The sequence below is a fragment of the Montipora foliosa genome, unplaced genomic scaffold, assembly GCF_036669935.1.
Source record: "Montipora foliosa isolate CH-2021 unplaced genomic scaffold, ASM3666993v2 scaffold_347, whole genome shotgun sequence".
NCBI lineage: Eukaryota > Metazoa > Cnidaria > Anthozoa > Scleractinia > Acroporidae > Montipora > Montipora foliosa.
The window spans coordinates 5,409-32,949 of NW_027179646.1; the positions used below are offsets into that span (position 1 = coordinate 5,409).

General features: G+C 49.7%; 13 non-coding genes and 2 pseudogenes across 13 annotated transcripts; 11 read left to right on the plus strand and 4 right to left on the minus strand.

The window, feature by feature from the left end:
* The first annotated feature begins 982 nt into the window (after window positions 1–982).
* Window positions 983–1,159, plus strand: LOC137987325 (U2 spliceosomal RNA; annotated as a pseudogene).
* Window positions 1,160–6,896: 5,737 nt separating this feature from the next.
* Window positions 6,897–7,069, plus strand: LOC137987327 (U2 spliceosomal RNA; annotated as a pseudogene).
* Window positions 7,070–7,263: 194 nt separating this feature from the next.
* LOC137987311 (U1 spliceosomal RNA) lies at window positions 7,264–7,427 on the plus strand. Its single transcript, XR_011120431.1, has one exon. It is a non-coding gene; the product is annotated as a U1 spliceosomal RNA (small nuclear RNA).
* A 975-nt stretch (window positions 7,428–8,402) lies between these two features.
* Window positions 8,403–8,520, minus strand: LOC137987309 (5S ribosomal RNA). Its single transcript, XR_011120429.1, has one exon. It is a non-coding gene; the product is annotated as a 5S ribosomal RNA (ribosomal RNA).
* Window positions 8,521–8,786: 266 nt separating this feature from the next.
* LOC137987318 (U2 spliceosomal RNA) lies at window positions 8,787–8,978 on the plus strand. Its single transcript, XR_011120438.1, has one exon. It is a non-coding gene; the product is annotated as a U2 spliceosomal RNA (small nuclear RNA).
* Window positions 8,979–14,617: 5,639 nt separating this feature from the next.
* Window positions 14,618–14,808, plus strand: LOC137987328 (U2 spliceosomal RNA). Its single transcript, XR_011120444.1, has one exon. It is a non-coding gene; the product is annotated as a U2 spliceosomal RNA (small nuclear RNA).
* A 194-nt stretch (window positions 14,809–15,002) lies between these two features.
* LOC137987312 (U1 spliceosomal RNA) lies at window positions 15,003–15,166 on the plus strand. Its single transcript, XR_011120432.1, has one exon. It is a non-coding gene; the product is annotated as a U1 spliceosomal RNA (small nuclear RNA).
* Window positions 15,167–16,142: 976 nt separating this feature from the next.
* On the minus strand, window positions 16,143–16,261 carry LOC137987308 (5S ribosomal RNA). Its single transcript, XR_011120428.1, has one exon. It is a non-coding gene; the product is annotated as a 5S ribosomal RNA (ribosomal RNA).
* Window positions 16,262–16,528: 267 nt separating this feature from the next.
* LOC137987321 (U2 spliceosomal RNA) lies at window positions 16,529–16,720 on the plus strand. The gene has a single exon (XR_011120440.1). It is a non-coding gene; the product is annotated as a U2 spliceosomal RNA (small nuclear RNA).
* Window positions 16,721–22,359: 5,639 nt separating this feature from the next.
* Window positions 22,360–22,550, plus strand: LOC137987329 (U2 spliceosomal RNA). The gene has a single exon (XR_011120445.1). It is a non-coding gene; the product is annotated as a U2 spliceosomal RNA (small nuclear RNA).
* A 194-nt stretch (window positions 22,551–22,744) lies between these two features.
* Window positions 22,745–22,908, plus strand: LOC137987313 (U1 spliceosomal RNA). The gene has a single exon (XR_011120433.1). It is a non-coding gene; the product is annotated as a U1 spliceosomal RNA (small nuclear RNA).
* Window positions 22,909–23,883: 975 nt separating this feature from the next.
* Window positions 23,884–24,002, minus strand: LOC137987320 (5S ribosomal RNA). The gene has a single exon (XR_011120439.1). It is a non-coding gene; the product is annotated as a 5S ribosomal RNA (ribosomal RNA).
* A 266-nt stretch (window positions 24,003–24,268) lies between these two features.
* Window positions 24,269–24,461, plus strand: LOC137987324 (U2 spliceosomal RNA). Its single transcript, XR_011120443.1, has one exon. It is a non-coding gene; the product is annotated as a U2 spliceosomal RNA (small nuclear RNA).
* A 194-nt stretch (window positions 24,462–24,655) lies between these two features.
* Window positions 24,656–24,819, plus strand: LOC137987314 (U1 spliceosomal RNA). Its single transcript, XR_011120434.1, has one exon. It is a non-coding gene; the product is annotated as a U1 spliceosomal RNA (small nuclear RNA).
* A 976-nt stretch (window positions 24,820–25,795) lies between these two features.
* On the minus strand, window positions 25,796–25,914 carry LOC137987331 (5S ribosomal RNA). The gene has a single exon (XR_011120446.1). It is a non-coding gene; the product is annotated as a 5S ribosomal RNA (ribosomal RNA).
* Window positions 25,915–27,541: the final 1,627 nt, after the last annotated feature.

Consider the following 27,541-nt stretch of genomic DNA (forward strand, 5'->3'; position numbering starts at 1 on the left):
TTGGTAGACGTTTGTCTTCTCTTCGCCCCCAGTGGAACTTTTTGCGCGATAATTTTGCCCCTTCTGCCTGCTTTCCGTCTCCTTTTTACGCCCGCTGTCTCGAAACTCTTTTATCCGTTGGTAATTGCGACTTAACTTCTAAGCGTTTATATTTGAAACTACTTTCCTCGAATTCCTCCTCCCCTATCTTGCATAGAGTTTGGACCCAGGTTTGTGGCTCTTCTTTTTCACTCAATGATCATTGGTCTCTCGTTCGAGATTCTCTTACCGAAATCCTAAAAATGATCTCTTGTGGCTAATCGCTCTCCGCGGTGTTAAGGTTCGCGATTCCCTTGCTAATTGGGGATATATTAACTCGGCTTTCTGTGCTTCTTGCCCTAGACGAGAGACTATAGATCATTGTTTTTTGCATTGCCCTCGGGTTAAGCGGGTTTGGTCCCGTTTTTCCCCAATTTTAGATCGTGTGCTAGGCTTTCGGCTTACCTTAAATGTCCCCTTCGTGTTCTTTTTTATTTGGCCCCCTCTCGTTACAAAGAGGGCTCGCATTGCGCGCCACATTATCAAGACCATTCTCTACGGTGTTTGGCTTTTTCGCAATAAGGCCACCTTTTATAACGGTAAAGAAGATCATCGGGCTATTATCCGTTTTGTTTCTGGCGATCTCCGTAGTCGAATTAAGCTCGATCACTTTCGCCTTTCAGACAGTCGCTTTTCTTCTTTGTGGTCTCTCCCAGGCTTTTGCACCGTAGAGAACGGTCTTCCTAGCGTTACTATTTAGGCGTACATTTAATTCTCGTTTTGCTTTGTCCGCGCGCTGTTTGCGGTGCCTGTAATCCGGCTCTCTTTAAGGAACTTGCGCAGTTCATGGACTTTATCGTTAGGGCCCCTGGCCCTTACGGCTAGCTGCTTACTCCGGCTTTGTAACTCTGTAGACTTTTTTGTATTCCTGAATATGTAATTGCTCCATTTTTATTTGTGAATAAACGCTCTTTTGACAAAAAAAAATCTGTTCTTATCAGCTTAATATCTGATACGCTGCTCATCGAGCAGCTCATATATTAAACTGATTTTTGGAACTGGGCCGTGGAAAAGAGGCTTGCCTCGTCCCGGCCACGGGTTGCCTCGGTATAGCACTACCTCCGAGCGTGGCCCACTTCCCTCTGGGAAGAAATAATCAAGTGAAAGCAGAACAAATGACCAAGCAACCAACCTTCACATTCTCTTCTCTTTTCTAGGTAGCATAGCAGCGAGTGGACAGCACGACACGACAGGACGAGGAGCACGTGACCCCCATTACCACATGGTATGCGCAGACAAGTTGCGTTTTGCGGTTCCGGAGAGGTTGAAAAGGCATACTTACCTGACGCTGTGCTTGGCCGGAGGCCCTACCATTTTGGTTGCGTGGTTCTTCGGTTCTTTCTGCGTGGTTGGTGTTTCCTTTTGGCGTCCGCCTTTTGGATTTTTGGTTCGTCTTCACAGGCAGCCATTTTGGTCACCCATCCTGTGTTCTTGGCCATCTACGAGCTCGCTGGTTTTTGGCCCTTTGGATTTGTGGTGAGTGGGGCTTTTGCCCCTTTCCCGGCTCTAGCCGGTCCCCTTTCTTACTTTTTTTTTCTTAATAGCCATGTCTCGCCTTTTTAGGCGCACTGTTGTGTTCTCGATGTGTCAGGTTTTTCTGAAGAGCGTGATCTCAACTATATTGCTGAGAAAATTTGTTCAACCTTTAGTGTCGGTGATGTTGTATCAATTCAATTTATGCCTGGCAAATCTGTCCGTGTATCTTTTAAGGATGAGTCCATTAAGACTACGGTCCTAAGTAATGACTCTTTATCTGTAGATGGCGTCCCTTGTCCTGTACGGGGGGTGGGGGTCCCAGACCTGAAAACGTCCTCATTTTCCGTTGTCCATTTGAGGTCGAACACTCTGTTCTAAAAGAAGTCATGTCTCAGTATGGGACTGTCCATGGGATCCAGCATAGGTCCTGGTTGCATCTTGATGGTGTCATGGATGGCTCCCGTGTCGTTCGTATGACTCGTGCTCGCGGCATCTCGCGTACTATTCTTGTTAAGGACCATCAATGTAAAGTATGGTATAAAGGGATGCCGATTTCTTGCGATATTTGTTCGGGCTCTCACAAAGCCCAGGACTGCCCCTACAAGGGCGTCTGCATGCGGTGCCGCCAACCTGGCCATGTCCAGCGCGACTGCACCAATGCACCAAAACGCGTGGGGTACCAGTGGTAGTGGGGTGGATGCTGTGGCTAACCCCGATCCTGTAGAAGCTCAGGTGGAGGCTCCGGCTTCCCCCCTCCTGTTTTTCTCTCCTTCTGCTTTGCCTCCCACTGGTTCATCTGACTCTGAGACCGCTCCACCCTCCATGGAGGGTGCTGTTGTGTCTGCTGGTGAGGACGCCCCTGGCTCAGGCAGTGTTGCCTGCGCCACGGGCCCTGGTCCTCTCCCCTCCTGGGGATCTGCTCCCGATCTCAGCGCTAGCGAGTTGCCTCCATGTTCTGCTGATGACAATTTGGTGCGTGCATCTGGTCTCGGGAGCGATCACATGTTTAGCCCCTTGAGTGACGTTGATATCAGCAGTGAGCTGGAATCAAACGATGACTCTGAAAGTAACGTTAAGGTGCCGCAAAGTACGGCAGCATTAGTAGTGTTAATCCTAGTGACAGTAGTGTTAAGGAACAGCCTAGTGGCGGCAATTTAATAATGGTGTGGAAAAACTGGCGAAGATGCCATTAAACGTAATGATATTAGTGTGAGCTCACAAAATGGTGATAATTTAAACAATGTTAAAAGAAATACTGTTAAGCCACTGGATAATGGCAACCTAGTTAACGCAGCTGATAAAGGAGCTGCCAAAAGTACTGAGAATTCTGTTAAAAAATTAGAAAATGTTAAAAAACCACCAAGTGGTGGCACTTCATGTAAAGTGGCTGAGAATACAGGTGTGCGTCGTAAGGGTACTGTTGCTAGTGGTGGTACCGACGGTCTTGTTTCTTCGGGTGTTCCTCCATCCTCCCAATCTGTTGAACCTTTGGAGGTGGAAATGGTTGAGGTATCCACTCCTCGTAAACGTGGTTGTGATTCCGTTGAGACCTCCTCTGATAGCTCTTCTGTTACTCCTTCCCGAAAGGCTCTTACGAAGGTGGCTAAGAAGAGTGGAGCTGCGCCCTCTTCTACTAAATCGAAGACTCGTGCTTCAGCTGATACTGTCAAGTCTGCGAAGCACGAAGGTTTGCCTGATGTGTCGGTTTCCCTCCCCCAACGCAAAGCACGTACATAGTTATTCTTTTACTGTACTCCATTATGGCTCTGTCAGTTGTCTCAGTTAATGTCAACGGTCTGCGAGACCAGTCTAAGCGAGCTGGGTTTGTACAGTGGCTTCATTCCTTGCCTGTTGTTCCTGATGTAGTGTGCCTCCAAGAGGCCCACTGCATCTCCCTCAGTGAGTGTCAGTCCTGGTTCCAGTCATCTGGTCTTTCCGTTGTGGCGTCTCCCGGCTCTAATAAGTCTTGTGGTTGTATTGTTTTGTTTCGTCCAGTGTTGTCCCTTGTTAAATCTTCCTCTGATAGTTGTGGTCGGTTTTTTGTTATGTGAGTTTTCTTTGCGTGGCGCTGTGTTCAGGGTTGCTTGCATTTATGCTCCCAATCGCAACCCTGATCGTGATGCCTTCCTGGACGAGGTCTCTTCCCGATTAGACCCTTCAGTTCCCACCCTCCTCGCCGGCGATTTTAATACCGTCTTTGATCGCGCTGCTGACCGTGTGTGGGGCTCCGTGGTCGGTGATACCTCGCGTGAGAGTGTTGTTGCCCTTTGGTCGTCTTTTTGACGATGTCTGTTGTATTGATATTTGGAGATACCTCCATCCGTCTTCCTCCGCCTTTACCTGGACTAAGGCGGATGGCTCTATCTCCTCCCGTATAGATCTAATTGGGTGTCCTTATGTCTGGGTTGCGTCTGTCTCTGTTTGTGAAATTCTTCCGTGTCCGTTTTCAGACCATTGTGCTGTGTCCTGCTCTCTCACTGTTCCTGACGTTATTCCTCCTGGTCCGGGGCTTTGGAAGCTTAATACCTCAGTCCTGGAGGAGGAGGAGTACTGTCGCCTTATTTCTGACTTTTGGGCCGATTGGAAGGACTGTAAGCTCTGTTTTTCCTCTCTTTCCAAGTGGTGGGATTCCGGTAAAGCAAAGATCAAGGGCATTACGGTATCTTACTGTGTGCGCCGGTCGCAGAAAGATTCTTGGTCACGTGATTTGTTGGCTAGGTTGGCGGCACACCTCAAGGCACGGCTTGATGCTGGTTGCCTGTCTGTTTTAGGTGTTTATCGATCCACCCTTGAACAGCTTTCCGCCTATGACATCAGGGCTGCTCAAGGTGCCCAAGTACGGTCACGTGTCCGATGGGTTGAGGAGGGCGAGGTCTCATCGGCGTACTTTTTTCGTTTAGAGAAGAAACGGTCTGCTGACCGGTGGGTTTCTGCGCTTCGGAACCCTGATGGGTCCATTGTTTCAACACCTTCTGATCTGTGTTCTTCGTTTGCCACTTTCTACTCCTCTCTTTTTACTGCCTGTCCTACGGATTCCGCTGCTCAAGATTTTCTCCTCAGTAATGTGTCCTTGGTCCTTTCATCTGCCCAAGCTGATCTTTGTGAGGGCTTTCTGACTCTTGGGGAGTGTCATCGTGCCCTTGTTGGCATGGCTCGTCGTAAAGCCCCGGGGTCGATGGCCTCCCCATGGAGTTTTACTTGAAATTCTGGGACGTTCTTGGGTCTGATTTAGTGGAGGTCTTGAATTCGTGTTATCTGTCTGGTTCTATGTCTTTGTCTCAACGGCGGGGTCTCATATCCTTAATCTTTAAGAAGGGAGATCGGTTGGACGCTCGTAACTGGCGCCCCATCTCCCTTCTTAACGTCGACTATAAGCTTGCTTCTCGTGTTATTGCTGGGCGCCTTCTCAAAGTTATCCATCTGGTTGTTAGTGAGGATCAGACCTGCGGTGTTCCTGGCAGGTTTTATTGGCGAGAATGTTGCTCTTTTGCGTGATGTGGTTGCCTTTGCCACGGAATCTGACATCCCGGTTGCCGTTCTCTCCTTAGACCAGGAAAAGGCCTTTGATAGAGTGGGATTGGTCATTTATGTGTGCTACTCTGTCGAGGATGGGTTTTGGCCCATCTTTTGTCCGTTGGGTTGTTCTGTTCTATTCTGCTGTCCAAAGCTCTGTAGTTGTTAATGGTTATCTGTCTCGGTTTTTTCCTTTGTCTCGTGGCGTGCGTCAGGGCTGTCCTTTGTCTCCATTATTATATGTTCTAGTTTCTGAAGTGCTTGCTGTTAACATTCGTGCCAATCCACGTATCATTGGTCTTTCTGTCCCCGGGGCCCCGCGGGCCCTGTCTCCGATCTCGCAGTACGCCGATGACACCTCTCTCATCGTCACGTCTGATATTGCCATTGCTGCTATTTTTGAAGTTTATGCTCTTTTTGAAAGGGGTTCTGGTGCTAAGCTTAATCAGTCCAAATCCAAGGGATTGTGGCTCGGTTCGTGGTCTGGCAGGACTGACCCCCCTGTCACCCTGGACTGGACCTCGGCCAAGATCAAAGTGCTGGGCGTCTTTATTGGGCCTGGGAATTTGGAGGAAGTGAACTGGCGTCCTAGGATTGATGCCGTGGAGAATGTGCTGGCTTCTTGGAGGCAACGCTCCCTGTCCTACGGCGGGAGAGCTCTCGTCATCAACGCCTTGTCCCTTTCTAGGGTTTGGTACATTGCCTCCCTAATTCATGTCCCCCCTTGGGTTTCTTCCGAGCTTTGTAAATTGGTTTTTGGGTTTTTTTGGAAGGGCAAACGCGATCTGGTTTCTCGTGCTGTTGTTGTTCAGCCTACATCTGCTGGTGGTTTTTCTGTCATTGATCTTCGTCTTAAAGTTTCTGCGCTCCTTGTCCAGTGGGTTCGGCGTTTCACTGTTTCTCCGAGTAGTTGGGTCCATTTCTTTTCCTTTTGGTGTGATTCTCGTTTTGGTGTCCCTGCTCTTGATGTTCTGTCCCGTCCTGAGGCCTTTTCCTCCAAGTCCCTTCCCCCTTTTTACTCTGCTCTTCTGTCTGCTTGGCGTTTGGCTGGTGGTTCCTTTTCCCGTCGGCGTTCCTCCCTTGTCATTGCGTCTTTGTCTCCTCATCATGTTGCTGCTGTTTCCTCTATCTCTGCAAATTCTGTTTATTTGTTTTTTTGCTGTCTGAGGATCGTCCGATTCCCATTGTGTTGACAAGTTTTTCCCTTTGTATGGCTCACTCTACTGGCCTTCGACCTGGTCCCAATTGTTCTTCTTCAATCTTGACCGCCCAGTGATCGATCTCAACTGGAAGGTCGCCCATGGCGTGTTGTACACTGCCGATCGCCTTGTCGGTTTTGGGTACTCGGTCGACCCTTCTTGCTTTTGCCGTCTTGCCTCTGAATGTCCTTCTCACTTGTTTTTCTCCTGCCCTCTTGCTCATAGTGTGCTTTCATGGTTACAGTCTCTATTGTTTGGTTTTTCGTCTTCGTCCCCCTCTTTGGTTTGCCGTCACGTGCTGTTTGGTTTTGACCCGGCTGAGATCCGTCAAGTTCCTCGTGTTTTCATGTACATCCTAGGTGTCTGTAAGTATTTTATCTGGCTCGCTCGGAATGACTTTCGTTTCCGTAATGTGCCGCCTGGTGCCCTCGATGTCATCGCAAAGGTCCGCTCTCGTGTCAAGTTCAATCTACCTCTCCTTTTTAAGCGTTTTAAGTCCCCCCCGTCGTCTACGTTATTTTCATCGTCAGTGGGGTGCGTCTGGCATTATCGGCTCTGTTTGCAATGGTCGTTTTTCTCTGTCCCAGTTTTAGTCCTGTTATCGTCCCGGGCTGTTGCTTGTTTCACGGCGTACCTACCTTTGTAGGATGAGTCTTTCTGGCTGGCGACCTTGTCGGCGCTGCTCATCGAGCAGCTCATATATTAAACTGATTTTTGGAACTGGGCCGTGGAAAAGAGGCTTGCCTCGTCCCGGCCACGGGTTGCCTCGGTATAGCACTACCTCCGAGCGTGGCCCACTTCCCTCTGGGGAAGAAATAATCAAGTGAAAGCAGAACAAATGACCAAGCAACCAACCTTCACATTCTCTTCTCTTTTCTAGGTAGCATAGCAGCGAGTGGACAGCACGACACGACAGGACGAGGAGCACGTGACCCCCATTACCACATGGTATGCGCAGACAAGTTGCGTTTTGCGGTTCCGGAGAGGTTGAAAAGGCATACTTACCTGACGCGGGAGGCACTGTGATCAGGGAGGCAGTCCTCTCAAGGTGAGGCTCTTTCATTGCACTTCGATTGGGTTGACCCTTGCGATTACCCCAAATGTGGGTAACTCGAGCGTATAATTTCTGGTAGTGGGGACCTGCGTTCGCGCTAGTCCCCGCACCAAACCCCGGTGGCAAAGTTGGCTAATGGGAAGGTTTGTTGGTAACGTTTCAGGCAGGGCAGGGAAGGAGATGCGGTGGCGGTGTAAGGACTAAGGAAGGTGAGTTGTATTTGTGAATTCCACTGCTGAAATTGTAGGTGAATGTTCCGTACTTGGTGCACTGCAAAACTGTGATTTTATTTCTTTCATTCTTGGCCGTAGAGAGAGCGAGAGGACGTGTTTATTTCAGCCGCATCGATTTCCATCGATAGACGAGTGAGACAAGAAAATGCCAGCGGGTCGAGCTCTTATCCTCGTGCATCGTTTCGAAAACGTAAGTGGATGTGTGTTTGTACTGCTCCATCGCGATAGATTTCTTTTGCGTTGTGTTATGTTGCGTTCTGGAGAGCCCGTTTTGCATTGAGTAACTGAGGACCCGCCAGATCAGTTGGCGTTACATTTCTGTGGCCAACACTTTGTGGTTTCTCTATGTTATCAGTTAATTGGATTGTTATCATAAAAAGTAAATCTTTCATGGTCAGGATAGTGTCTTATCGGCCCTTTGAATACGTACTGTCCGTGTTGAGCAGGGAACAGTAAGACTTTGAAGTGCGCTACGTCACGTAAGTCACGTTTTCGCAGGATCAATGTTGTAGTGTTGTAGCCTTCGTTGTATGCATATCATCCGGGCTAGGTTAACTTCCATCTAATGCATAACAGTGCATGCATTTTTTACTTGTCGTATCCTGTTCTTTGCTCACACGAAAAGATACGTTTCATGTCATAAACGTTGGATTGATAAGATCTCGCGCGCACGCGCTCCCTTGGGAATACAAGTTCCACTTTCTCGTGTGAACTATTTTGTTTTTGTTGTATGTCTCATCTTTGACATATCGTTGGCATGTTGTGTTCAAAAAACCTGGTTTGGAATGTTCTTTCATTAAAGGAAACTGAGATTTTTGAGATAATCAAGTGTACAGAAGGAAAAAGGGAAGCCTACAACACGGGGTATTCCCAGGCGGTCTCCCATCCAAGTACTAACCCGCCCGACAGGGCTTAACTTCGGTGATCGGACGAGAACCGGTGTTTTCCCTGTGGTATGGTCGTAGACAAGTAATTCGCCGTGAAAATAACTTTGTTATAAGGGAAAATAAAAACGAGGTCAGAGCAAGCACAATGTGCATTTGTCCTCTTGCCGTCAACGCAAGTGCCATGCAATGCTGGTCCTGCTGCCCACTGTACAAGGGCGATCGTTGTGTGCGCCTCGCTTTCAGGTTGGCTTTGGGCATTCCTTCCTTGGCACGGATTGTAATCGGACCACCATATCTCGTGGCCATGAGACTGGGAGCACCTTGTCCGCTGTGAGCATTTACGGGCATCGCTTCTCGGCCTTTTGGCTAAGATCAAGTGTAGTATCTGTTCTTATCAGCTTAATATCTGATACGCTGCTCATCGAGCAGCTCATATATTAAACTGATTTTTGGAACTGGGCCGTGGAAAAGAGGCTTGCCTCGTCCCGGCCACGGGTTGCCTCGGTATAGCACTACCTCCGAGCGTGGCCCACTTCCCTCTGGGGAAGAAATAATCAAGTGAAAGCAGAACAAATGACCAAGCAACCAACCTTCACATTTCTCTTCTCTTTTCTAGGTAGCATAGCAGCGAGTGGACAGCACGACACGACAGGACGAGGAGCACGTGACCCCCATTACCACATGGTATGCGCAGACAAGTTGCGTTTTTGCGGTTCCGGAGAGGTTGAAAAGGCATACTTACCTGACGCGGGTTTTTATTATCTGCCAGGTTCGTGCCTTTCCTTGTGGTACGCGTAAGTTCCGTATTGGAATTGGAGTGTGGGGACAAGCGTTTTTGGGATTTGTGGTAAGATTTTTGATTCCTGAGTTTTACTGGTGACCCTCCTGGGGACTTATGCTTGGCGTCCTGCCATAACCCAGGGTAGCCAGTCTTTCTGTTCCCTTCCTGGGAGCTTTGCTTTCCGGGGGGACTGTTTTTTCTCTTTTTCCCTTTTCATCATGCCTCTTGCGGCCTTTAAGAGGACAGTAGTCCTCGACCTTTCCGATGTTCCAACCTCTGTTCCCAGGGCGGAACTTGTTACAGCCATCAAGGGAAAGTTCACCCCCTTTGTGATTGACAGTATTCAGTTTGTTCCCGTAAAACTGGTTCAGATTACTTTCGCTGACCCAAAATGTAAAAATATTGTTGAAGGTTATGATTTTGTCACTTTAGCTGGTGCTAAGTGCAAAGTCATGTATGCTGGGCCTCGAGCTCAAAATGTTATGTTGTATCACTATCCCTTTGAGGAGAGTGATGATCGCCTCCGGCCCTACTTTTCCTCGTACGGGAAGGTGGAGACGATAAGGCACCAGCATTACCCGGGTGACCCTGCAATCTGCACTGGAGCCCGTATCATCAAAATGGTTCGTTCTGGCCGGATCCCTCGTAATCTGGACATTGCTGGATATAAATGTAAGGTGTGGTATGTGGGTCAGCCGGCCGAATGTGATATCTGTCGTGGGGAACACCTCACCAAAAACTGTGACTTGCGCGGGAAGTGCCGCAGGTGTCGGGAGCCTGGTCACATGGCCAGGGATTGCCCAACCCCCCCAATGCCTGGGGGAACCCACCATCTTCGCCTGCGACCCCCGCCCATCCGTCCGCTTCACTTGTTGTTGGTGCCACTCCCCCGGAGTCGCTGCCTCCCCTCCTGGATGTCAGTTCTGGTCCTGAGGACCTTCCCACTTCTCCTGCAAGCTCTGACCATGAGGACTCTGGGGACGAGGGGGTAACCCTTCGTCCTCCTGCCCCCACGCAACCTGGTATTTCAAGTTGGGGTTCCCACACCGACCTCAGGGACAATGAGTTATCCCCCCTGGTACTCCACCCATGGCCTCTCCTGCCACCAGTAAATGTTAAGGAGGGTGCGGCCCTCCCTAAAACGGTAATGGTGGGTCCTCGACGCGCGTGCAGGTGGCTGCCTCCCCCGCCGCTGCGTCTGATGGTTTGGCTGCGCCACAGAGTAATACAATGTTAACACTAGTAGTAACGTAGTTGGTGTAATGGACAATACTACTATAGTTAATGGAAAAGAAATGGAAATGGATAATAGTAATAATGTAGTTACTGGAAAAGAAATGACAAATAATGCTGTAGTTAATGGAAAAGAAATGGAAATGGATAATAGTAATAATGGAAAAGAAATGGATACGAATGATAATGAACTAGTTAATGAGACTGAATACAGTCAAAGTATATTTAGTGACGATGACCCTTTAACGGGCATCAATGTAACCCCTGTAAATACCCCACAGGTTCTATCTCTGTCTCCCGTAATGGTTAACGAGGTCGAGCTGACTGATTCACCAGTCACTAAGCGTGGACTTTCGGATGTTGAGGCTTCCTCTGATGATCAGGTCAAGTCTAAGAAGAAAGCGAAGAAACCTCTTCCTGGTTCTGCGGTCCCCGGCCGCTCGAAGTCTGGAAAGGGCAGGGAGTCTGGGAGGGCTGTTCATTCTGGCCTTCCCTCCTTGGCTCCCCCTGCCCCGGTTCGGAGCCGTCGCTCCTAGTTGTGCTGTCTCTCTCTTTCTTCTCAGTTATGGCTCTCTCTATCCTCTCCTTAAACACCAATGGTCTCAGGGACTCGTCCAAGCGCGCTGGTGTTCTGCACTGGTTACGTTCCTTTCCTCAGGTCCCTGACATTGTCTGCCTACAAGAGGGCCCACTGCTCTTCAGACAGTGAATGTCAGTCTGGTTTCGTTCATCTGGTTTTAATGCAGTTGCTTCTGTTGGCTCTGCACACTCTTGTGGTTGCATCATTTTATTCCGCCCCACGGTCACCCTTACGAGCTCTTGGTGTGACACCGCTGGGCGTGTTGTTTTTTGCCACTTTACCCATTCTGGGCACCCGTTTCGTATCTGCTGTCTCTACGCCCCCAATCGCAACCCAGCCCGTGACGACTTCCTGGACGACGTCTCGTCTTGGGTTGATCCCACCTATCCGACCTTCCTTGCCGGGGACTTTAACACTGTGTTCGACCGCGCCCTCGATCGTCGGGGCTCCAATGTCTCTGACACTTCCCGCGAAAGTACTGCTACCTTAAAACGTCTTTTTGACTCCTGCTGTTGTCTGGACATTTGGAGGCACCTGCATCCTTCCGATTCTGCCTTCTCTTGGACTCGCTCAGACGGCCTTATGGCCTCCCGTATTGATCTCATTGGTGCCCCGTACTCCTGTTACCATCAGTCTTGACTTGCGATATTATTCCTTGTCCGTTTTCGGATCACTGTGGTGTGGTGCTTTCTTGTAGTGTCCCAGACATTGCTGCTCCTGGGACAGTTTCTGGAAGCTCAACATTTCTGTCCTCAATGATGAGGACTATATCCAGCATATCACTAATTTTTGGTCCGTTTGGAGGCAGTCCATGCTGTCCTTCCCGTCACTAGCTAAGTGGTGGGATAAGGGCAAGAGCCAAATCAAAGGCCTCACAATTAAATATTGCGCTGAGCGCTCGAAAGAAAACATCGCAGTGTCGAGACCTCCTTGGCCGACTAGCTGGGCATCTTAAGAACCGTGTTGATGCCGGTTTCACCTCCTGTGTTGAGCCGTACCATTCTACCCTGTCTGCCCTTGCTGCCCTAGACCTCGAGGCAGCTCGGGGAGCCCAAGTCCGTGCTCGGGCCAATGGGTTGAGGAAGGTGAAACCTCCTCGGCCTTTTTCTTCCGTCTGGAAAAGAAGCGTGCCGCCGACCGACTTATTTCAGCACTTCGATGCGATGATGGCACAGTGGTCTCGAGTTCAAAGGACCTATGCCAGGCTTTTGCTTCCTTTTATTCTAACTTGTTTAGTGCCGAGCCTACTGACGGGGACGTGGCTCTTTCCCTGCTCGACGCCCTCACCTCCACCTTGTCCGCCGACCAGGCTCAACAGTGTGATGGTCCTCTCCAGTCGGAGGAGTGTTATACTGCTTTATGTGGGATGGCTCGAGGCAAGACCCCGGGCTTGGATGGCCTCCCTATGGAGTTTTATGTCAAATTCTGGCCGGTGCTCGGACAGGACCTCGTGCTCGTCCTGAACTCATGTTATGAGGCTGGCACTCTCAGCCTCTCTCAGCGTCGAGGCATCATTTCTCTCATCTTTAAGACGGGTGACCGGCTGAACCCTCGTAACTGGCGGCCAATTTCCCTCCTTAGTGTGGACTACAAGCTCGCTGCCCGCGTCATCGCTGGGCGTCTCCTGAAGGTTATTCATGCCGTGGTGGCTGAGGATCAAACCTGTGGTGTCCCCGGTCGTTATATTGGTGAGAACGTCGCTTATCTCCGAGACATGGTCCATTACGCCACGCAATCCGGGTCTCCTTGTGCCATCCTCTCGCTCGACCAAGAAAAAGCGTTTGATCGCGTTGATTGGTCCTTTCTGCATGCCACCCTCTGCAGAATGGGTTTCCAAACCTCCTTTCTGCGCTGGATCCGCCTTTTCTATAATGCTGTTCAGAGTGCTGTCATTGTTAACGGTCATGTCTCAAACTTTTTCAGTCTCACACGGGGGGTGCGTCAAGGCTGCCCCCTCGCACCTTTGCTGTATGTTATGGTCGCTGAGGTCTTGGCCGCCAATATTCGAGCAAATCCCGCCATTACTGGACCTTTGCTGCCTGGACTGCCCTCACCGCTCTCTCCAATTTCCCAGTACGCGGATGACACATCGCTCATCTTGTCCTCCGATGCCTCCATTAGGGCTGTTTTTGACACCTACACAAGGTATGAGCTTGGTTCTGGATCCAAGCTCAACCTGACAAAGTCTCGCGGCTTGTGGCTGGGGTCTTGGGCTGGCCGAACTGACCCCCCTGTCCCTCTCGACTGGACATCTTCTAAGCTTAAAATCCTCGGAGTCTTCATTGGCCCGCATGACATTGATGAACTAATTGGCGGCCTCGGATAGAGGCTGTGGAACGCGTCCTCTCCTCCTGGCGTCAGCGCTCCTTGTCTTTTCATGGCAAGGCTTTGGTCATCAATTGCCTGGCCCTCGCCAGGGTTTGGTATGTGGCATCCCTGGTCCACATGCCCCCCTGGGTACTTAAAGAACTTAACTCCCTTGTTTTCTCATTCTTCTGGAAAACCAAGCGGGAGCTCGTTGCACGTGCTGTGGTCGTTCAGCCCACATCGCTGGGAGGTTTCTCGGTGGTGGACATTAAGCTCAAGGTTTGGTCGCTTCTGGGTCAGTGGGTCAAACGGTCTACTTTGTCCTCGTCAAGCTGGTCCTCCTTTGTGTCGTACTGGTTTCAATCGTGTTTTGCTGCCTCCTCTCTTGATGTTTTCTCCCGTCCCGCTGCCTTCGACAGGTCCCTGTTACCGCCATTTTACTCCTCTTTGCTTTTGGCCTGGGAGTCGCTTGGTGGCTCTTTTTCCCCCTCCCGGGGAACTTTGGTTTTCGCATCCTCTGACCCTCACGTTGTCGCCTCCGTGGCTTTTTTTCTCTGCCAAAGTCGGTTACCAGTTTCTTTTATCCTGTTCCTCTGTCACACCGCACTGTGTAGTTAAGTTCTTTCCCTCCTTTGGGGACCTTTACTGGTATGATACGTGGCGCCAGTTCCACTTCTTTGATTTTGACCGCTTTGTTGTTGATTTCTCCTGGAAGGTAGCTCATGGTGTGATTTACACTGCTGAGCGTCTTCTCTCTTTTGGTTTATCTGTCTCCTCCGCTTGTTTTTGTGGTCCTGTCGTCGAGTCACTGTCGCATTTGCTCTTTGTGTGTCCCCTTGCTCAAAGTGTTGTTGGTTGGCTACAGTCCCTCCTTTTTCATTTCTCGCCTATGTGTCCTGTGCTTGAGCGTCGCCATTTACTTTTTGGTTTCAATTCCACTGAGCTTCACGCAGTGCCCAAAGTCTTCAGTTACCTGTTGTGTGCCTGTAAGTTTCACATCTGGCTGGCCCGCAATGACTACCGCTTTCGTTCTGTCAACCTGGGGCCCTCGCCGTCATTGAGGGAGCAAAGGCCCGTGTCAAGTTCCACCTCCCCTTGCTCTTCAAGCGTTTTTCAACCCGGAGACGTCGACGTTATTTTGCCCGCCAGTGGGGGGCGGATGGAGTCATCGCCTCTATGTTTCCAACAAGCTCGTTTTTCGCTTCGGGCCACCTGCTTAATTCACCCTCTGTACCACCTGATTTGCTTAGTTTTATTTCGCCTCTGTCGCCTAATACTGGTGACCAATGCCTCAGGCGTTGGATGAGTCTGTCGACTGGTGACCTTTGGTCTGCCATTCACCGCTGCTCATCGAGCAGCTCATATATTAAACTGATTTTTGGAACTGGGCCGTGGAAAAGAGGCTTGCCTCGTCCCGGCCACGGGTTGCCTCGGTATAGCACTACCTCCGAGCGTGGCCCACTTCCCTCTGGGGAAGAAATAATCAAGTGAAAGCAGAACAAATGACCAAGCAACCAACCTTCACATTCTCTTCTCTTTTCTAGGTAGCATAGCAGCGAGTGGACAGCACGACACGACAGGACGAGGAGCACGTGACCCCCATTACCACATGGTATGCGCAGACAAGTTGCGTTTTGCGGTTCCGGAGAGGTTGAAAAGGCATACTTACCTGACGCGGGAGGCACTGTGATCAGGGAGGCAGTCCTCTCAAGGTGAGGCTCTTTCATTGCACTTCGATTGGGTTGACCCTTGCGATTACCCCAAATGTGGGTAACTCGAGCGTATAATTTCTGGTAGTGGGGACCTGCGTTCGCGCTAGTCCCCGCACCAAACCCCGGTGGCAAAGTTGGCTAATGGGAAGGTTTGTTGGTAACGTTTCAGGCAGGGCAGGGAAGGAGATGCGGTGGCGGTGTAAGGACTAAGGAAGGTGAGTTGTATTTGTGAATTCCACTGCTGAAATTGTAGGTGAATGTTCCGTACTTGGTGCACTGCAAAACTGTGATTTTATTTCTTTCATTCTTGGCCGTAGAGAGAGCGAGAGGACGTGTTTATTTCAGCCGCATCGATTTCCATCGATAGACGAGTGAGACAAGAAAATGCCAGCGGGTCGAGCTCTTATCCTCGTGCATCGTTTCGAAAACGTAAGTGGATGTGTGTTTGTACTGCTCCATCGCGATAGATTTCTTTTGCGTTGTGTTATGTTGCGTTCTGGAGAGCCCGTTTTGCATTGAGTAACTGAGGACCCGCCAGATCAGTTGGCGTTACATTTCTGTGGCCAACACTTTGTGGTTTCTCTATGTTATCAGTTAATTGGATTGTTATCATAAAAAGTAAATCTTTCATGGTCAGGATAGTGTCTTATCGGCCCTTTGAATACGTACTGTCCGTGTTGAGCAGGGAACAGTAAGACTTTGAAGTGCGCTACGTCACGTAAGTCACGTTTTCGCAGGATCAATGTTGTAGTGTTGTAGCCTTCGTTGTATGCATATCATCCGGGCTAGGTTAACTTCCATCTAATGCATAACAGTGCATGCATTTTTTACTTGTCGTATCCTGTTCTTTGCTCACACGAAAAGATACGTTTCATGTCATAAACGTTGGATTGATAAGATCTCGCGCGCACGCGCTCCCTGGGGAATACAAGTTCCACTTTCTCGTGTGAACTATTTTGTTTTTGTTGTATGTCTCATCTTTGACATATCGTTGGCATGTTGTGTTCAAAAAACCTGGTTTGGAATGTTCTTTCATTAAAGGAAACTGAGATTTTTTGAGATAATCAAGTGTACAGAAGGAAAAAGGGAAGCCTACAACACGGGGTATTCCCAGGCGGTCTCCCATCCAAGTACTAACCCCGCCCGACAGGGCTTAACTTCGGTGATCGGACGAGAACCGGTGTTTTCCCTGTGGTATGGTCGTAGACAAGTAATTCGCCGTGAAAATTAACTTTGTTATAAGGGAAAATAAAAACGAGGTCAGAGCAAGCACAATGTGCATTTGTCCTCTTGCCGTCAACGCAAGTGCCATGCAATGCTGGTCCTGCTGCCCACTGTACAAGGGCGATCGTTGTGTGCGCCTCGCTTTCAGGTTGGCTTTGGGCATTCCTTCCTTGGCACGGATTGTAATCGGACCACCATATCTCGTGGCCATGAGACTGGGAGCACCTTGTCCGCTGTGAGCATTTACGGGCATCGCTTCTCGGCCTTTTGGCTAAGATCAAGTGTAGTATCTGTTCTTATCAGCTTAATATCTGATACGCTGCTCATCGAGCAGCTCATATATTAAACTGATTTTTGGAACTGGGCCGTGGAAAAGAGGCTTGCCTCGTCCCGGCCACGGGTTGCCTCGGTATAGCACTACCTCCGAGCGTGGCCCACTTCCCTCTGGGGAAGAAATAATCAAGTGAAAGCAGAACAAATGACCAAGCAACCAACCTTCACATTTCTCTTCTCTTTTCTAGGTAGCATAGCAGCGAGTGGACAGCACGACACGACAGGACGAGGAGCACGTGACCCCCATTACCACATGGTATGCGCAGACAAGTTGCGTTTTTGCGGTTCCGGAGAGGTTGAAAAGGCATACTTACCTGACGCGGGTTTTTATTATCTGCCAGGTTCGTGCCTTTCCTTGTGGTACGCGTAAGTTCCGTATTGGAATTGGAGTGTGGGGACAAGCGTTTTTGGGATTTGTGGTAAGATTTTTGATTCCTGAGTTTTACTGGTGACCCTCCTGGGGACTTATGCTTGGCGTCCTGCCATAACCCAGGGTAGCCAGTCTTTCTGTTCCCTTCCTGGGAGCTTTGCTTTCCGGGGGGACTGTTTTTTCTCTTTTTCCCTTTTCATCATGCCTCTTGCGGCCTTTAAGAGGACAGTAGTCCTCGACCTTTCCGATGTTCCAACCTCTGTTCCCAGGGCGGAACTTGTTACAGCCATCAAGGGAAAGTTCACCCCCTTTGTGATTGACAGTATTCAGTTTGTTCCCGTAAAACTGGTTCAGATTACTTTCGCTGACCCAAAATGTAAAAATATTGTTGAAGGTTATGATTTTGTCACTTTAGCTGGTGCTAAGTGCAAAGTCATGTATGCTGGGCCTCGAGCTCAAAATGTTATGTTGTATCACTATCCCTTTGAGGAGAGTGATGATCGCCTCCGGCCCTACTTTTCCTCGTACGGGAAGGTGGAGACGATAAGGCACCAGCATTACCCGGGTGACCCTGCAATCTGCACTGGAGCCCGTATCATCAAAATGGTTCGTTCTGGCCGGATCCCTCGTAATCTGGACATTGCTGGATATAAATGTAAGGTGTGGTATGTGGGTCAGCCGGCCGAATGTGATATCTGTCGTGGGGAACACCTCACCAAAAACTGTGACTTGCGCGGGAAGTGCCGCAGGTGTCGGGAGCCTGGTCACATGGCCAGGGATTGCCCAACCCCCCCAATGCCTGGGGGAACCCACCATCTTCGCCTGCGACCCCCGCCCATCCGTCCGCTTCACTTGTTGTTGGTGCCACTCCCCCGGAGTCGCTGCCTCCCCTCCTGGATGTCAGTTCTGGTCCTGAGGACCTTCCCACTTCTCCTGCAAGCTCTGACCATGAGGACTCTGGGGACGAGGGGGTAACCCTTCGTCCTCCTGCCCCCACGCAACCTGGTATTTCAAGTTGGGGTTCCCACACCGACCTCAGGGACAATGAGTTATCCCCCCTGGTACTCCACCCATGGCCTCTCCTGCCACCAGTAAATGTTAAGGAGGGTGCGGCCCTCCCTAAAACGGTAATGGTGGGTCCTCGACGCGCGTGCAGGTGGCTGCCTCCCCCGCCGCTGCGTCTGATGGTTTGGCTGCGCCACAGAGTAATACAATGTTAACACTAGTAGTAACGTAGTTGGTGTAATGGACAATACTACTATAGTTAATGGAAAAGAAATGGAAATGGATAATAGTAATAATGTAGTTACTGGAAAAGAAATGACAAATAATGCTGTAGTTAATGGAAAAGAAATGGAAATGGATAATAGTAATAATGGAAAAGAAATGGATACGAATGATAATGAACTAGTTAATGAGACTGAATACAGTCAAAGTATATTTAGTGACGATGACCCTTTAACGGGCATCAATGTAACCCCTGTAAATACCCCACAGGTTCTATCTCTGTCTCCCGTAATGGTTAACGAGGTCGAGCTGACTGATTCACCAGTCACTAAGCGTGGACTTTCGGATGTTGAGGCTTCCTCTGATGATCAGGTCAAGTCTAAGAAGAAAGCGAAGAAACCTCTTCCTGGTTCTGCGGTCCCCGGCCGCTCGAAGTCTGGAAAGGGCAGGGAGTCTGGGAGGGCTGTTCATTCTGGCCTTCCCTCCTTGGCTCCCCCTGCCCCGGTTCGGAGCCGTCGCTCCTAGTTGTGCTGTCTCTCTCTTTCTTCTCAGTTATGGCTCTCTCTATCCTCTCCTTAAACACCAATGGTCTCAGGGACTCGTCCAAGCGCGCTGGTGTTCTGCACTGGTTACGTTCCTTTCCTCAGGTCCCTGACATTGTCTGCCTACAAGAGGGCCCACTGCTCTTCAGACAGTGAATGTCAGTCTGGTTTCGTTCATCTGGTTTTAATGCAGTTGCTTCTGTTGGCTCTGCACACTCTTGTGGTTGCATCATTTTATTCCGCCCCACGGTCACCCTTACGAGCTCTTGGTGTGACACCGCTGGGCGTGTTGTTTTTTGCCACTTTACCCATTCTGGGCACCCGTTTCGTATCTGCTGTCTCTACGCCCCCAATCGCAACCCAGCCCGTGACGACTTCCTGGACGACGTCTCGTCTTGGGTTGATCCCACCTATCCGACCTTCCTTGCCGGGGACTTTAACACTGTGTTCGACCGCGCCCTCGATCGTCGGGGCTCCAATGTCTCTGACACTTCCCGCGAAAGTACTGCTACCTTAAAACGTCTTTTTGACTCCTGCTGTTGTCTGGACATTTGGAGGCACCTGCATCCTTCCGATTCTGCCTTCTCTTGGACTCGCTCAGACGGCCTTATGGCCTCCCGTATTGATCTCATTGGTGCCCCGTACTCCTGTTACCATCAGTCTTGACTTGCGATATTATTCCTTGTCCGTTTTCGGATCACTGTGGTGTGGTGCTTTCTTGTAGTGTCCCAGACATTGCTGCTCCTGGGACAGTTTCTGGAAGCTCAACATTTCTGTCCTCAATGATGAGGACTATATCCAGCATATCACTAATTTTTGGTCCGTTTGGAGGCAGTCCATGCTGTCCTTCCCGTCACTAGCTAAGTGGTGGGATAAGGGCAAGAGCCAAATCAAAGGCCTCACAATTAAATATTGCGCTGAGCGCTCGAAAGAAAACATCGCAGTGTCGAGACCTCCTTGGCCGACTAGCTGGGCATCTTAAGAACCGTGTTGATGCCGGTTTCACCTCCTGTGTTGAGCCGTACCATTCTACCCTGTCTGCCCTTGCTGCCCTAGACCTCGAGGCAGCTCGGGGAGCCCAAGTCCGTGCTCGGGCCAATGGGTTGAGGAAGGTGAAACCTCCTCGGCCTTTTTCTTCCGTCTGGAAAAGAAGCGTGCCGCCGACCGACTTATTTCAGCACTTCGATGCGATGATGGCACAGTGGTCTCGAGTTCAAAGGACCTATGCCAGGCTTTTGCTTCCTTTTATTCTAACTTGTTTAGTGCCGAGCCTACTGACGGGGACGTGGCTCTTTCCCTGCTCGACGCCCTCACCTCCACCTTGTCCGCCGACCAGGCTCAACAGTGTGATGGTCCTCTCCAGTCGGAGGAGTGTTATACTGCTTTATGTGGGATGGCTCGAGGCAAGACCCCGGGCTTGGATGGCCTCCCTATGGAGTTTTATGTCAAATTCTGGCCGGTGCTCGGACAGGACCTCGTGCTCGTCCTGAACTCATGTTATGAGGCTGGCACTCTCAGCCTCTCTCAGCGTCGAGGCATCATTTCTCTCATCTTTAAGACGGGTGACCGGCTGAACCCTCGTAACTGGCGGCCAATTTCCCTCCTTAGTGTGGACTACAAGCTCGCTGCCCGCGTCATCGCTGGGCGTCTCCTGAAGGTTATTCATGCCGTGGTGGCTGAGGATCAAACCTGTGGTGTCCCCGGTCGTTATATTGGTGAGAACGTCGCTTATCTCCGAGACATGGTCCATTACGCCACGCAATCCGGGTCTCCTTGTGCCATCCTCTCGCTCGACCAAGAAAAAGCGTTTGATCGCGTTGATTGGTCCTTTCTGCATGCCACCCTCTGCAGAATGGGTTTCCAAACCTCCTTTCTGCGCTGGATCCGCCTTTTCTATAATGCTGTTCAGAGTGCTGTCATTGTTAACGGTCATGTCTCAAACTTTTTCAGTCTCACACGGGGGGTGCGTCAAGGCTGCCCCCTCGCACCTTTGCTGTATGTTATGGTCGCTGAGGTCTTGGCCGCCAATATTCGAGCAAATCCCGCCATTACTGGACCTTTGCTGCCTGGACTGCCCTCACCGCTCTCTCCAATTTCCCAGTACGCGGATGACACATCGCTCATCTTGTCCTCCGATGCCTCCATTAGGGCTGTTTTTGACACCTACACAAGGTATGAGCTTGGTTCTGGATCCAAGCTCAACCTGACAAAGTCTCGCGGCTTGTGGCTGGGGTCTTGGGCTGGCCGAACTGACCCCCCTGTCCCTCTCGACTGGACATCTTCTAAGCTTAAAATCCTCGGAGTCTTCATTGGCCCGCATGACATTGATGAACTAATTGGCGGCCTCGGATAGAGGCTGTGGAACGCGTCCTCTCCTCCTGGCGTCAGCGCTCCTTGTCTTTTCATGGCAAGGCTTTGGTCATCAATTGCCTGGCCCTCGCCAGGGTTTGGTATGTGGCATCCCTGGTCCACATGCCCCCCTGGGTACTTAAAGAACTTAACTCCCTTGTTTTCTCATTCTTCTGGAAAACCAAGCGGGAGCTCGTTGCACGTGCTGTGGTCGTTCAGCCCACATCGCTGGGAGGTTTCTCGGTGGTGGACATTAAGCTCAAGGTTTGGTCGCTTCTGGGTCAGTGGGTCAAACGGTCTACTTTGTCCTCGTCAAGCTGGTCCTCCTTTGTGTCGTACTGGTTTCAATCGTGTTTTGCTGCCTCCTCTCTTGATGTTTTCTCCCGTCCCGCTGCCTTCGACAGGTCCCTGTTACCGCCATTTTACTCCTCTTTGCTTTTGGCCTGGGAGTCGCTTGGTGGCTCTTTTTCCCCCTCCCGGGGAACTTTGGTTTTCGCATCCTCTGACCCTCACGTTGTCGCCTCCGTGGCTTTTTTTCTCTGCCAAAGTCGGTTACCAGTTTCTTTTATCCTGTTCCTCTGTCACACCGCACTGTGTAGTTAAGTTCTTTCCCTCCTTTGGGGACCTTTACTGGTATGATACGTGGCGCCAGTTCCACTTCTTTGATTTTGACCGCTTTGTTGTTGATTTCTCCTGGAAGGTAGCTCATGGTGTGATTTACACTGCTGAGCGTCTTCTCTCTTTTGGTTTATCTGTCTCCTCCGCTTGTTTTTGTGGTCCTGTCGTCGAGTCACTGTCGCATTTGCTCTTTGTGTGTCCCCTTGCTCAAAGTGTTGTTGGTTGGCTACAGTCCCTCCTTTTTCATTTCTCGCCTATGTGTCCTGTGCTTGAGCGTCGCCATTTACTTTTTGGTTTCAATTCCACTGAGCTTCACGCAGTGCCCAAAGTCTTCAGTTACCTGTTGTGTGCCTGTAAGTTTCACATCTGGCTGGCCCGCAATGACTACCGCTTTCGTTCTGTCAACCTGGGGCCCTCGCCGTCATTGAGGGAGCAAAGGCCCGTGTCAAGTTCCACCTCCCCTTGCTCTTCAAGCGTTTTTCAACCCGGAGACGTCGACGTTATTTTGCCCGCCAGTGGGGGGCGGATGGAGTCATCGCCTCTATGTTTCCAACAAGCTCGTTTTTCGCTTCGGGCCACCTGCTTAATTCACCCTCTGTACCACCTGATTTGCTTAGTTTTATTTCGCCTCTGTCGCCTAATACTGGTGACCAATGCCTCAGGCGTTGGATGAGTCTGTCGACTGGTGACCTTTGGTCTGCCATTCACCGCTGCTCATCGAGCAGCTCATATATTAAACTGATTTTTGGAACTGGGCCGTGGAAAAGAGGCTTGCCTCGTCCCGGCCACGGGTTGCCTCGGTATAGCACTACCTCCGAGCGTGGCCCACTTCCCTCTGGGGAAGAAATAATCAAGTGAAAGCAGAACAAATGACCAAGCAACCAACCTTCACATTCTCTTCTCTTTTCTAGGTAGCATAGCAGCGAGTGGACAGCACGACACGACAGGACGAGGAGCACGTGACCCCCATTACCACATGGTATGCGCAGACAAGTTGCGTTTTGCGGTTCCGGAGAGGTTGAAAAGGCATACTTACCTGACGCGGGAGGCACTGTGATCAGGGAGGCAGTCCTCTCAAGGTGAGGCTCTTTCATTGCACTTCGATTGGGTTGACCCTTGCGATTACCCCAAATGTGGGTAACTCGAGCGTATAATTTCTGGTAGTGGGGACCTGCGTTCGCGCTAGTCCCCGCACCAAACCCCGGTGGCAAAGTTGGCTAATGGGAAGGTTTGTTGGTAACGTTTCAGGCAGGGCAGGGAAGGAGATGCGGTGGCGGTGTAAGGACTAAGGAAGGTGAGTTGTATTTGTGAATTCCACTGCTGAAATTGTAGGTGAATGTTCCGTACTTGGTGCACTGCAAAACTGTGATTTATTTCTTTCATTCTTGGCCGTAGAGAGAGCGAGAGGACGTGTTTATTTCAGCCGCATCGATTTCCATCGATAGACGAGTGAGACAAGAAAATGCCAGCGGGTCGAGCTCTTATCCTCGTGCATCGTTTCGAAAACGTAAGTGGATGTGTGTTTGTACTGCTCCATCGCGATAGATTTCTTTTGCGTTGTGTTATGTTGCGTTCTGGAGAGCCCGTTTTGCATTGAGTAACTGAGGACCCGCCAGATCAGTTGGCGTTACATTTCTGTGGCCAACACTTTGTGGTTTCTCTATGTTATCAGTTAATTGGATTGTTATCATAAAAAGTAAATCTTTCATGGTCAGGATAGTGTCTTATCGGCCCTTTGAATACGTACTGTCCGTGTTGAGCAGGGAACAGTAAGACTTTGAAGTGCGCTACGTCACGTAAGTCACGTTTTCGCAGGATCAATGTTGTAGTGTTGTAGCCTTCGTTGTATGCATATCATCCGGGCTAGGTTAACTTCCATCTAATGCATAACAGTGCATGCATTTTTTACTTGTCGTATCCTGTTCTTTGCTCACACGAAAAGATACGTTTCATGTCATAAACGTTGGATTGATAAGATCTCGCGCGCACGCGCTCCCTTGGGAATACAAGTTCCACTTTCTCGTGTGAACTATTTTGTTTTTGTTGTATGTCTCATCTTTGACATATCGTTGGCATGTTGTGTTCAAAAAACCTGGTTTGGAATGTTCTTTCATTAAAGGAAACTGAGATTTTTTGAGATAATCAAGTGTACAGAAGGAAAAAGGGAAGCCTACAACACGGGGTATTCCCAGGCGGTCTCCCATCCAAGTACTAACCCCGCCCGACAGGGCTTAACTTCGGTGATCGGACGAGAACCGGTGTTTTCCCTGTGGTATGGTCGTAGACAAGTAATTCGCCGTGAAAATTAACTTTGTTATAAGGGAAAATAAAAACGAGGTCAGAGCAAGCACAATGTGCATTTGTCCTCTTGCCGTCAACGCAAGTGCCATGCAATGCTGGTCCTGCTGCCCACTGTACAAGGGCGATCGTTGTGTGCGCCTCGCTTTCAGGTTGGCTTTGGGCATTCCTTCCTTGGCACGGATTGTAATCGGACCACCATATCTCGTGGCCATGAGACTGGGAGCACCTTGTCCGCTGTGAGCATTTACGGGCATCCTTCTCGGCCTTTTGGCTAAGATCAAGTGTAGTATCTGTTCTTATCAGCTTAATATCTGATACCGCTGCTCATCGAGCAGCTCATATATTAAACTGATTTTTGGAACTGGGCCGTGGAAAAGAGGCTTGCCTCGTCCCGGCCACGGGTTGCCTCGGTATAGCACTACCTCCGAGCGTGGCCCACTTCCCTCTGGGGAAGAAATAATCAAGTGAAAGCAGAACAAATGACCAAGCAACCAACCTTCACATTCTCTTCTCTTTTCTAGGTAGCATAGCAGCGAGTGGACAGCACGACACGACAGGACGAGGAGCACGTGACCCCCATTACCACATGGTATGCGCAGACAAGTTGCGTTTTGCGGTTCCGGAGAGGTTGAAAAGGCATACTTACCTGACGCGGGAGGCACTGTGATCAGGGAGGCAGTCCTCTCAAGGTGAGGCTCTTTCATTGCACTTCGATTGGGTTGACCCTTGCGATTACCCCAAATGTGGGTAACTCGAGCGTATAATTTCTGGTAGTGGGGACCTGCGTTCGCGCTAGTCCCCGCACCAAACCCCGGTGGCAAAGTTGGCTAATGGGAAGGTTTGTTGGTAACGTTTCAGGCAGGGCAGGGAAGGAGATGCGGTGGCGGTGTAAGGACTAAGGAAGGTGAGTTGTATTTGTGAATTCCACTGCTGAAATTGTAGGTGAATGTTCCGTACTTGGTGCACTGCAAAACTGTGATTTTATTTCTTTCATTCTTGGCCGTAGAGAGAGCGAGAGGACGTGTTTATTTCAGCCGCATCGATTTCCATCGATAGACGAGTGAGACAAGAAAATGCCAGCGGGTCGAGCTCTTATCCTCGTGCATCGTTTCGAAAACGTAAGTGGATGTGTGTTTGTACTGCTCCATCGCGATAGATTTCTTTTGCGTTGTGTTATGTTGCGTTCTGGAGAGCCCGTTTTGCATTGAGTAACTGAGGACCCGCCAGATCAGTTGGCGTTACATTTCTGTGGCCAACACTTTGTGGTTTCTCTATGTTATCAGTTAATTGGATTGTTATCATAAAAAGTAAATCTTTCATGGTCAGGATAGTGTCTTATCGGCCCTTTGAATACGTACTGTCCGTGTTGAGCAGGGAACAGTAAGACTTTGAAGTGCGCTACGTCACGTAAGTCACGTTTTCGCAGGATCAATGTTGTAGTGTTGTAGCCTTCGTTGTATGCATATCATCCGGGCTAGGTTAACTTCCATCTAATGCATAACAGTGCATGCATTTTTTACTTGTCGTATCCTGTTCTTTGCTCACACGAAAAGATACGTTTCATGTCATAAACGTTGGATTGATAAGATCTCGCGCGCACGCGCTCCCTTGGGAATACAAGTTCCACTTTCTCGTGTGAACTATTTTGTTTTTGTTGTATGTCTCATCTTTGACATATCGTTGGCATGTTGTGTTCAAAAAACCTGGTTTGGAATGTTCTTTCATTAAAGGAAACTGAGATTTTTTGAGATAATCAAGTGTACAGAAGGAAAAAGGGAAGCCTACAACACGGGGTATTCCCAGGCGGTCTCCCATCCAAGTACTAACCCCGCCCGACAGGGCTTAACTTCGGTGATCGGACGAGAACCGGTGTTTTCCCTGTGGTATGGTCGTAGACAAGTAATTCGCCGTGAAAATTAACTTTGTTATAAGGGAAAATAAAAACGAGGTCAGAGCAAGCACAATGTGCATTTGTCCTCTTGCCGTCAACGCAAGTGCCATGCAATGCTGGTCCTGCTGCCCACTGTACAAGGGCGATCGTTGTGTGCGCCTCGCTTTCAGGTTGGCTTTGGGCATTCCTTCCTTGGCACGGATTGTAATCGGACCACCATATCTCGTGGCCATGAGACTGGGAGCACCTTGTCCGCTGTGAGCATTTACGGGCATCGCTTCTCGGCCTTTTGGCTAAGATCCGTGGTTTAGTTTTTAATGTGCTTGTTTTAAATCAATTTAAAGAAAATTGCTAAATACCCGCTGGGGGGATCGCCTCTTTCTCCCTTGTACGACGCGAGTCGCGTAAGATTGGTCCCGAGTTATGGCGAGCGCGCCAAATGGTCAGGCCGCTGACCAGAGCCTTGGAGCGGGCACTTTGCAAGGAGATGTAGTCGAGGGAAGACGTGTTGTTGTTGCTGAACCTAACGCTGCCCTTCGGGGCAGCTATGCATCTGCTTTGAGAGCTGGAGAGCCTACCGATGAAGTTGTAGTTGTAGACCCAGAAAATGATCTACCTGGGCGACCTTTGACAGTTTCCTTTCAACCACGTTCCTTTGTACCAGCACATGATGTTTTCGAAGCCCTACGTTCTGCCGATATCGATAATTCTGCCGTCTCTTGTATTCAACGTCAATCCAATGGTTCTATTTTGCTGACATTCCGTCGACAAGATTTTAAGGATGCCTTTTTACAACGAAGCACGCTTACAGTTCAAGGATTGCCTTTTGCCCTTCAGGATGTTGACCGACCGCTTACGTATCTTCAAGTTTTTGATGCGCCCCACGAATTACCGGATTTAGCCATTATTAATCGTCTATCGAAGTTTTGTGATGTGATCTCGCACCGCCGAGGAATGTTTCGTGCAGAAGGGTGGGAAAATGTTTATGATGGAGTGCGCCATTACCGAGTTCGGATCAGAACACCGATCCCGAATTTCATGCGATTTGGAAAGATTCTGGTGCATTTTCGCTATAAAGGTCAACCTCGTACTTGCCGCCACTGTCATCAACCTGGGCACATGGCGAATGTTTGTCACACCACTGCATGTTTCAATTGTGATCAGACCGGCCACGTTTCTTCTGATTGTCCTGAACCCATTATGTGTAACATCTGTAAATCTACCGAGCATCGCGCTAAAAATTGTCCTCATTCCTGGTCCCGCGACATTCCTACTACCGACGAATCTAATGATCTCTCCGACAACCATCCTATTAGCACACCTGAAAATAATTCTGGCCCCGAAACCGATGCGTTACCTCCCGAAAATTCCGCCGAAACTTCAACCATGGATACTTCACCTACTACTACACCTGTTAATCCGCCCGATAATCCGACGATTGCTGCCGACACTGATGATATACCTGATGATATTAGCCACGAAGAAGCCTTTTTCTCACCAATGGAATCGGATGTTGAAGGAAATAATGACGAACAGTCCCCTATTTTGTTTGACTCTAACACTGCTAGTTCTGTTTCTACTAAAATCGTAACGAACTCCGGACGTAGGCCTGCTAATTTCATTGAAGCCGTAG